The sequence below is a fragment of the Micropterus dolomieu genome, linkage group LG14 (assembly GCF_021292245.1).
Source record: "Micropterus dolomieu isolate WLL.071019.BEF.003 ecotype Adirondacks linkage group LG14, ASM2129224v1, whole genome shotgun sequence".
Taxonomy (NCBI): domain Eukaryota; kingdom Metazoa; phylum Chordata; class Actinopteri; order Centrarchiformes; family Centrarchidae; genus Micropterus; species Micropterus dolomieu.
Genome location: NC_060163.1, coordinates 17606448 through 17615329, shown reverse-complemented (window position 1 = coordinate 17615329; position 8882 = coordinate 17606448).

The window sequence follows — 8882 nt, the reverse complement described above, 5'->3', positions numbered from 1 at the left end:
TCCACATTTAATGGGTTTGCTTATTGAAATTTGTTCATTGATACTTACATACTGCTGTCTACCAAATAGATAACTTCTGAACCAGCTAAGGGCTAATCCTCTAATTCCATAATGGTGTAATTTATTTAATAGGATGTCGAAATCAATAGTATCAAACGCCTTAGATAAATCAAAAAAAAAAAACCAATACCACTCTCGCCTTTATCAATGGCATCATTGATCTTTTCAATCAGATCGAGTACCGCCATACATGTGGTTCTTTTCTTCCTAAAACCATATTGAGAAGAAGCAATAATATTAAGCTTAGTTGCACTCTTCAACAAAAGACATAAAACCGAAATGTGATTCTAAAGCTGTGGAAACACAATTGCGGTCCAAACACTAATCATCAAAACAATCAAAAGACAGTATTCGGTCTCACACCTATCAATATTTTCTTTAATCAATATTTTAGCAAGTTCAATAAACCATCAGTGGACCATAATATTCCTTTGTAGACAGGATGTTCGCCTTGTCGTGCTTCTTCTTTAAACACTGCTCTTCTGTTAAATCAATTTTGTACTGTCACGTTTAACAAATCTTGCTGTGTCTGTAAATGTACTCAACTCTCACTGCTTGTAGCTGGGAGCATGTTTGAACTCAGCATGACCTAAATGTCTCACCGCTTCCTCTGTGTCCTGTGCGGCGCCAAAGCCGCCATCGTTTGATGGTAATTGTGCCTCTCCTCCGGCTCTACACATGCTGAGATGGTTCCTCATCCAAAGGCAGTTCCTTCATTGCTCCAAAAACCTGCTTGCATTGTCTTTTGCTTGGGTCTAAATAGCCTGTAGTAAAAAACAATCTTAAATATGGGCTGCTCTGGAAGAGGTGGAGGCGCTGTATAAATCCAATGCAACAGCAATTATTTATTAGTGACAGCTTTCTATGGCCATTTTAGTTCAAATGTTTCCACTGCAATTGATCCAAAGGAAAAATCCATTTTTATGTGATAGCTGTAGCTTTTAACCAAACTTTCTGCTCGCTCCATAAGGTCAAGGATTGAGTGAGTGAAGTTACTTTTGCTCCTAGTGTTATTAGATTGCCTATCTATCACCGGAGTGTCATGTGATTGATACAGAACCAGGTTGAATAAAAGATGGAGCAAGGCCATTGCTGCACCCAAGAGTAAGCAGTAGCCTAATCGCCATGAAAACCTGTCTAGAAGAAACCCTTGGAGGATATATAGGAGAGAAAAAATGATTAGCTAGCTACTTACTACTTACTGTGGTGTCATTTCTGATTTAAAGTCATTTGAAATCCAGCGTCTGAGTTCTTACAATCTGCATTTTCCTTTATGAAACTTCCAACCTCAGCATGTTAAGGGGGCTAGATAGGCAATTGTGGAAGGATGATTACCTCCAAGTGTGTATTCAAAATCTGTTAATTTAGGGACAGTCCACATATTGCTGACCATTTAAAATTGCATAAACTGTTCATTAGCTTTCAAGTACGCCTGCTGATTTCATTTTTACCATATATTAGCATTCTAGACATCAGATTTAACTTTAAATGCACCAGGTATGAACTTGTAATTTTGTGCTATATTTCTGAACTGGTTTACTTTCCAGGGTTTATCTGTTTTGAACTGAAGCTATCTCCTCAGCCCTCTAATTGCACACTTGTTGCTCCCTCCACCCGCAAGGTAGATAACACCATCTGTTCCCTGTCCGCACAAGACCAATCATAATTTCAAAAAGAGAAAAATATATTCTGTTCCCTGGCAAAGATTTCATAGTGGAGGAAGCTTATTATGGAATATGAAACACACATTTTATTTTTGTTTTTAAAATATTTTAAATTATTTACCTTTATTTGCATAGGACCACATGTAATAATGAGATGTATAGATGTACACATATATGTTGATCTTAGGTACTTTGGGATGTTACCACATCAGACAGATGTCTCTCTCTGGGTTTCAAAGGTGCCAGAGACAGATGCTTCCCAGACATTTCAAAGGAGACATTTTACTGGCTTTTCGCCTTGATCATTTTCAGGATATTAGGTTCTAACACATGTCAACCTTCATTAACTGGGAGATAAACAAAGTCAAGCGAATAAGTTTGAGTTTGTATTTTACTTTTTTAAATGCTGTTCTGATAATTATTGGTCAATTAATTTATTAGTCAGGTGTTGGAAACTATTTTGATGATGGAGTAGTTGTTTATCAAGCAGAAATGCCAGTGACTTGTTCCAACCCTCCTTTCTTTTTTATCATTGTAAATTGAATATCTTTTTGGTTTTGGACTGTTGGTTAAACAACTGTTGGCACTGGACTTTTTTCTTCATTATTCTGACATTAACTTGACACACGACTTAAGCAAGACACTTAGCCCCTAGTTGCTCCAGAGGCGTGTGACCTCTGACATAAATAGCAATTGTAAGTCGTTTTGGATAAAAGTGTCAGCTAAATGAATAAATGCAAATGTAAAAAAAGGGATTAATCAATGCTTTTGTGGTCACGCTCAACCAGGATCTTTCCCTGAAGTCTGAAGTCTCAAAGCACTTGATATATTGTTTGCTTCATGTATGTGAGGACTTTGTGACAGTGGACTGTTGGGAATAGCAGAACCGAGCGGCTTGAGGGAAGGGCCTGTCACGTGTCGCAGGTCGACTCTGTGTGTGTCTGTCCATAGAGAGGAGGGAGCTGTCTGCATGTGCCTTTAGTGCTTTTCTGAGTAGCTTTGGCAGAGTGGACCTCTAGGCTCTGTCGTGCATTGAGGTTTGTTATGGAGCTGTCACTGTTAGGGTGGCAGCACACAATGCTACGGCCCCTTTCCTAGAAGTTGGACAGGATGTATGTGGAGCATTAAAGAAAGGCACGGTAAAATGAGTTCTTTTAAGACCGCTGTTTGTGTGTCCTTGACTGTTACTCACAGATGAATTAAGGAACCAATCTATTAATATCTGTCTGTTTTTCTGTGACAAAACTGTTATTACAGTGTGTTGAAAGCACAGTTGATTTGTCTGCAAGGCTGCACAGGGGGTTGAGGATTTCCTGGTTAGAAAGGGAATCCCTCCAGGGCCTTTTTTTACTGAATGTTAATTGGATTTCATCTGTCAGAGCCCTCCAGTCCTTATAGAGACATCCTTTTTAATCAAAACATACACGAGACATGCTAAAGTGATTGCAAGTATCATTACTCTGGGGGGTTTGTGATTTCTAATTGAGATGAGAAGTGCATAGATAGATTATTTTATCTTTGCACTTACTTGTGATCGAGTACTTAATTTTGAATAAAGAGGATATATTAAGAAAGAAAAAAAAAGTAAGTGATTTGGTGCTAGGGCCTGTGTGAAAATGCACATTGATAATTCCAAACTGAACATATTTTTGTATTTAGAGGAATAACTGCTTTGTTTTTTTACACCTCCCTGGGATAGCAATTTAGACTATTTTTTTGTATTCAGATGAAAATCTGGTAATATTATGCTATGTGTCCAGTAGGAACATGTTGTGGCCCAAGCACCTTGACGGCCATATTGTGATCTCTGCCACAATCTGAATAATTATGTTGCTTCATACACCTGCTAAAACTTTTGTTTGATTTTGCAGTTGTATTATGTTATGCTGTATTTTTGCCTTCCCACTGGCAAAAGCAATAGTGAGTCTTTGTCAGCTGATATTTTGCGAGTCAGTTTAGAGACTGTAATGATAGAAAGTCTGTCTCTTTGTTGGGGAATTGTAAACTACAAAGCGACAAAGCCTATTTGTCGTGCCCATCAGCACTGTCTTGTGTGCCAGTTTCCCTGACAAGTGTGGTTTCAGGGGCCATAAAGCGGCAGTGCCAACATTCCTCAGTCCTGTCCTCTAATATGATCTTGTAGCCAAACTGACAGGCTTATTTGCACCAGGACACATGTATCTTTGATTATACCATTGCTCTAGTGCCTAACATTGCTGGTCCACAAACATATCTTACTGACAAACTGCTACGAGTGAAAGTCAACAGAGCGGGGGTAAAGAGAGAATACCAGTATTAATTCACCAGTCATTTAGTCTGGATGCACTTCCTTTGAGAATAAGTGGATTAGACCTTTTTCCTCCTGCTGTTCAATTACCCAGACACCCATAAAAACCTGAAGTTCTGTCTCTGAAGTGAAATACTGTTGCACTGCTCGAAGCAATAAGAGCGAGATTTAGGATGAGCCTTTCCACTGTGACAGAAACTCGGCAGAGGGTCCCTCTCAGTCACCAGATATTGCGGTCCCCAGCCGCTCATTAAAGATGGACCATTACTTTACAGTTCCAGCTCGCTCCTCTGCTCCTTTTTTTGTCTACCTTTACAGTCCCCTGGAAGTATATAAACACAAATGAGTTCAGGAATGCACAGAAAGCACATGAGCCAAACCCGCGAAATGTGGCCATACCGTATTACTTCACAGCTGTGTGGCCCATTAAGTTCATAATGCCTCTTATCATATTATGTCAGAGTAAGTTTATTTCAGAAGAAACTCCCCTGTGAACTATGCAGCATAATGCGTTTGCTGATCATAGTGTGTGCGGTCCCCATGATGATGTTTGTATTTCGACTGTGCTTCACCAGTAGGGGTAGGTTGCTGTCTTATTGTTTCTGATATTGAAATAGTGTATGATTTGAATGTTCTGTATGAGGGAATGCATAATGCCCTTTAACTCTCCTGAAATAACATTACTGCCATAACATTATGACCATTGACAGGGAATGTGAATAACACTGATTATCTCATTATCATGGCACCTTTATGTGGGTGGGATTTCTTAGGCAGCAAGTGAACATTATATATATTACAGCCATAACACAAGTAAAGCTCACTTGTGACCGTCAACAGTGTCCTCATAGCTGAAATGTTAGAAGCAGGAAAAATTTGCGAGCGGCAGGATTTGGACGACTTTCACATAGGCCAGATTGTGATGGCTCTGGTCAGTCAAATGTGGTACAAGGATGGAAAAGCTGTGAACCACACTCTGGCAAAATAACCATATAAAACTTTAAAAAGTCTCTTTTTGTTCCTTTAGAGCAGAAGCAAAAAAAGCCCATCAGCATCAAAATAGCCTTTGTCTCTTCTTTCACCAAACAAGTGAATAAATACACCTCAGCTCTCCCTTCTGTTGAAGCTGTGTTCGTTCCTCTTAATTGGTAACCGTAAGGAGACCAAAGGAAGCGGGCACTCCTCCATGGCGTGTGGTTTAGTTACTGGAGTCCTGAGAGTGATGGAGTCTGTGGCAGCTGTGGGCTCGCGGATGCTGTTGCTGCTCACTGCAGGCCTCTGTTCATCTCCTTTCCACCCCACACAGCTCTGCTCCACGGGGACAACGCTACTGGGACAGATGGCCACCTGGGAACTGAGCACTTAATGAAGCACACCTTTTTTTTTCACTCATCTTCTCTTCAATCAACCCCTTTTCCTAGCACCAACAATCCCTCCATCTCACATCTGGCCTGGCAGCAGAACGTATCTGTTTGGGGAACTTAGGGGGTGAGAGAATTGCCTTTTGCAAAGTATGTGTCTCACATGACCAGAGCCATGAAGCCTACATGCATGCAAACTCATTCCTTTTTATTTGCCTTGTGTAGCTATTAGCTACCTGGTGGTTGTTTTCACTTGTCAAGCGTTATGAGATACCCTTCAGAACTCATGGCCATTTGACAAATTTCTCTGCATTACCAAGATGGGGTTTGAGAGGAGAGTGCAGCGCTCTTAATGAGTTCCTTCCATCTAACTTTTATCCTTCCTGTCGCCTTGAATCCATTCAAATTTGGCACTTATGCAACTGGCTCTCAGAGCTGCTCTCAATGTGAACTGGGAGGCCGTGCAGGCGGACGAGGGGTTGTTACTCCGATGTGAGGAGAGAATTTAAGCGATTGTCTCTTTGCAGTGCTTTTGTGGATGATTGACTCTGGTCTTAAGATGATTGCCTGGCACAACCATTTACCTTCTCAACTCACATCCAGCCATGACCTCTCACTTTCTCCCTCCTTTTCTCTTTGTTTGACTCCGCTCAGATCAAGTAAGTGCATGTGTGTGCCTAAGAGAAGTTGAGGCTTTTTTACAGCTTTCAGATGAACAGTGTGCTTATGATAATGCTTGATAAAGCTAATGATTAATGTTGAGATTTTTGTCCTCCATACCAATCATGACTTTCTGCGCTTTATCTAAGTGTAACACCCTGACCCTTTCGCTTACCATCCCCACTATTCACACTGAGGCCACTCAAATTAGCTCTGGCCGTTCGGTGAGAGCCCAACCGCTACAGAACATGTCGCAGGAAGGGGGCATAAATCATTCGCCAAAGCAGGAGCTGTGGCAGGCCTAGACGCACATCCACCACCCGAGATTTACACTGCACATTGAAACACAGCCCCGCAATCTGGATCCTCTCCACCAGGTCATCTTCAAATTGGTTATTGATCTTCCAATCAGAAAATGAATCATACGTTGCCAACACTGTTTAGGTACTATGTTTACAGTAGTGTAGCTTGTTCCACTGCTGATATGCGGCCCGGGGATGGATTATTGTTTAGAAACCATGAGAAAACAGTACCTGCGCTGAACAGGGAGTAAATAGGAAAAAAAATTAGAAGCAGTCGACTTTGAGATAAATAGGTGTCATGTTGTCATACAGCAGAGCCTCATTATACGATTTCAAAACAGCTGAAGAAACAGTTGACAGTCGCTAAAGTGAAGAGCTTGAAGTTGGCTATTCTACTGTGGTGATAAGCAATAATGTGTGATTATGACTGCAGTCATTTTAATATTTTCATTTGAGAATAATTCCAGTTCCTATGAAATTATTATACTGCAGTTCTTCAGAAGGTATGACCAGTTCATGCTGTATTTTGGCAATTCTTCTCTTATGTGATGGAAACAAATTCTTCACATACCTCTTAATTCTGACTCATTTAAAAAGACACTCAGTCACTATGTGACACTGAAATGCACAAGATTCTGTCATGGCCGTACCAGTGCTTTTATCTACACCTGACTTAAATAGGACAGGCTCTATGGAAGTACTTCATTTCAGCTCTTGGCATATACTGCTTTGAGGCGTATTATTTAATGGGGCTTTGCTTCTTGGCCAATTAGGCTCCAAGATGGTGTGTAAATGTAACTTCTGCCCTGGGAGCAGTTTCCTCATAAATGCCAGAATGGCCATTATCAGAACGCCTTTATGAGTGAAAACAGACAGTTATAATAAAGATTCAGCTTTAATTGAAAGATTGTAAGAATGACAGTGCTATCTTTGAATTTCCTCTTAAATGTCAACATTTGAAACACAAGATAATGAGACATTTTTTCTGTTCCATTTTAGAGAAAAATTGTCACCTCAGTTTCATGTTCAAAGATGGCTGCAACATGGCTTCTGAATTACTTAAAATATTAATAATGTGAGGGACACATTTAGATGACAGGTTCACTGTAACTAATTTGCTTTTTAAATGGAGTCAGATTGTAATCATGTAGCAGTTTCTTTCTTTGATTAATGTGCACATGTACAATTACAGAGTCTCACTACAATTAGTGATTATAGCACATGAGGTGATTTGTGAGAGCTGACGTGCTTATGGGTTTTGGAGTATGTTCTTTGGTCAGCTGTAAGCGTAGTAAGCTACTTTTTTACTAATTGTTGCCTTGTAAATTCTCTTTCAGAACTATTATCATTGTTTAAAGGTATTTGCTGTTTCCATATTTCATGATTAAAAGCAAATTACACTTCTGAATGAGTATACCAACTCAAATCATGGCCTTGTTCCTGCTGTGATCATCTTAAAGGTCTCATTGTATGGCAGTGGATCTCTTTGTAACTCACCCTTCCTAGGGATTCTACCTATTGAGGGAAATGTTTCTATGTACAAGGGTCTTAACGTGCATGGCCACTGCCTCTGCTTTGCTTTTGTCATTCTCAGCTGAGGTAAAAACCCAGCCTCAGTGGCCTTTCATTTCTCTTGGACTCTGGCAGACCCCTAACCAGGGAGGAGGTAATCTGGATCGACAGCTCTGCTCCCCTCTTAAGTCGATAGCAGCCAGCAGGTAAGGCTCTGTCTCTGTCTGCAGCATGGCAGACACTTATTAGAGGTAATGTACTCCCATCATCCATCTCCAGGTGGGCTTCCGCCATTGATCTCAACGCCAAGGCTTGTCACTAGCTGCTCCTCACGCAGTGAAAGCATGAGTCGCCGCTAGCACTGGCTTCAGATGACCCAGCTTAATGTTCTGTCAATAGACTCGCAGCTGGGCAGCCGGCATTAGAACTGTGAGTTGACTTGCACAGCAGTGTGACATGTTTTCCGTACAGTAGTCTTCAATGCCTAAACTCAGCCTGGACAAACAGAATAAGACACATAGGTTTATGAAACTAAGATATTAATCTCCTGTAATTGTATTCATTTAGCAAGTGAATTCACATGACATCACTCAGTAGGAGAATTAACATCTATATAATATTTCAGTTAGTTAGTATGGACCCTTGTAATACAGTGAAATGGGACAAATCTTTCTGTGATTCTAAGGCCATGTTCAAACAAAGTATTTCTGCGTGAAAAAAACCTTCTCTCATTTATCTAACTTTTGTATAATTGGGGAGGCCTTATGACATATGATGTGAAGTGGCTGAAATGAGTTTCCTTGGCAGGGTGTATGGGCTCTCCCCTAGGGAGATGGTGTGAGTAACATAGACATATAGAAAGGAGCCTAGAATGAGAAATGCTGCTGCTTTGAATTAAAAGAAGCCAGTTGAGGTTCCTTGGGAATCTGATCAGGATGCCTCTTAGACACTTTCCTGTGAAAGTTTTCTGGGCATGTCCAGGTGGGAGAAAATCCTGGCGAAGATCGATTGCACTTATTCTGAAAAGGCCTTCAAT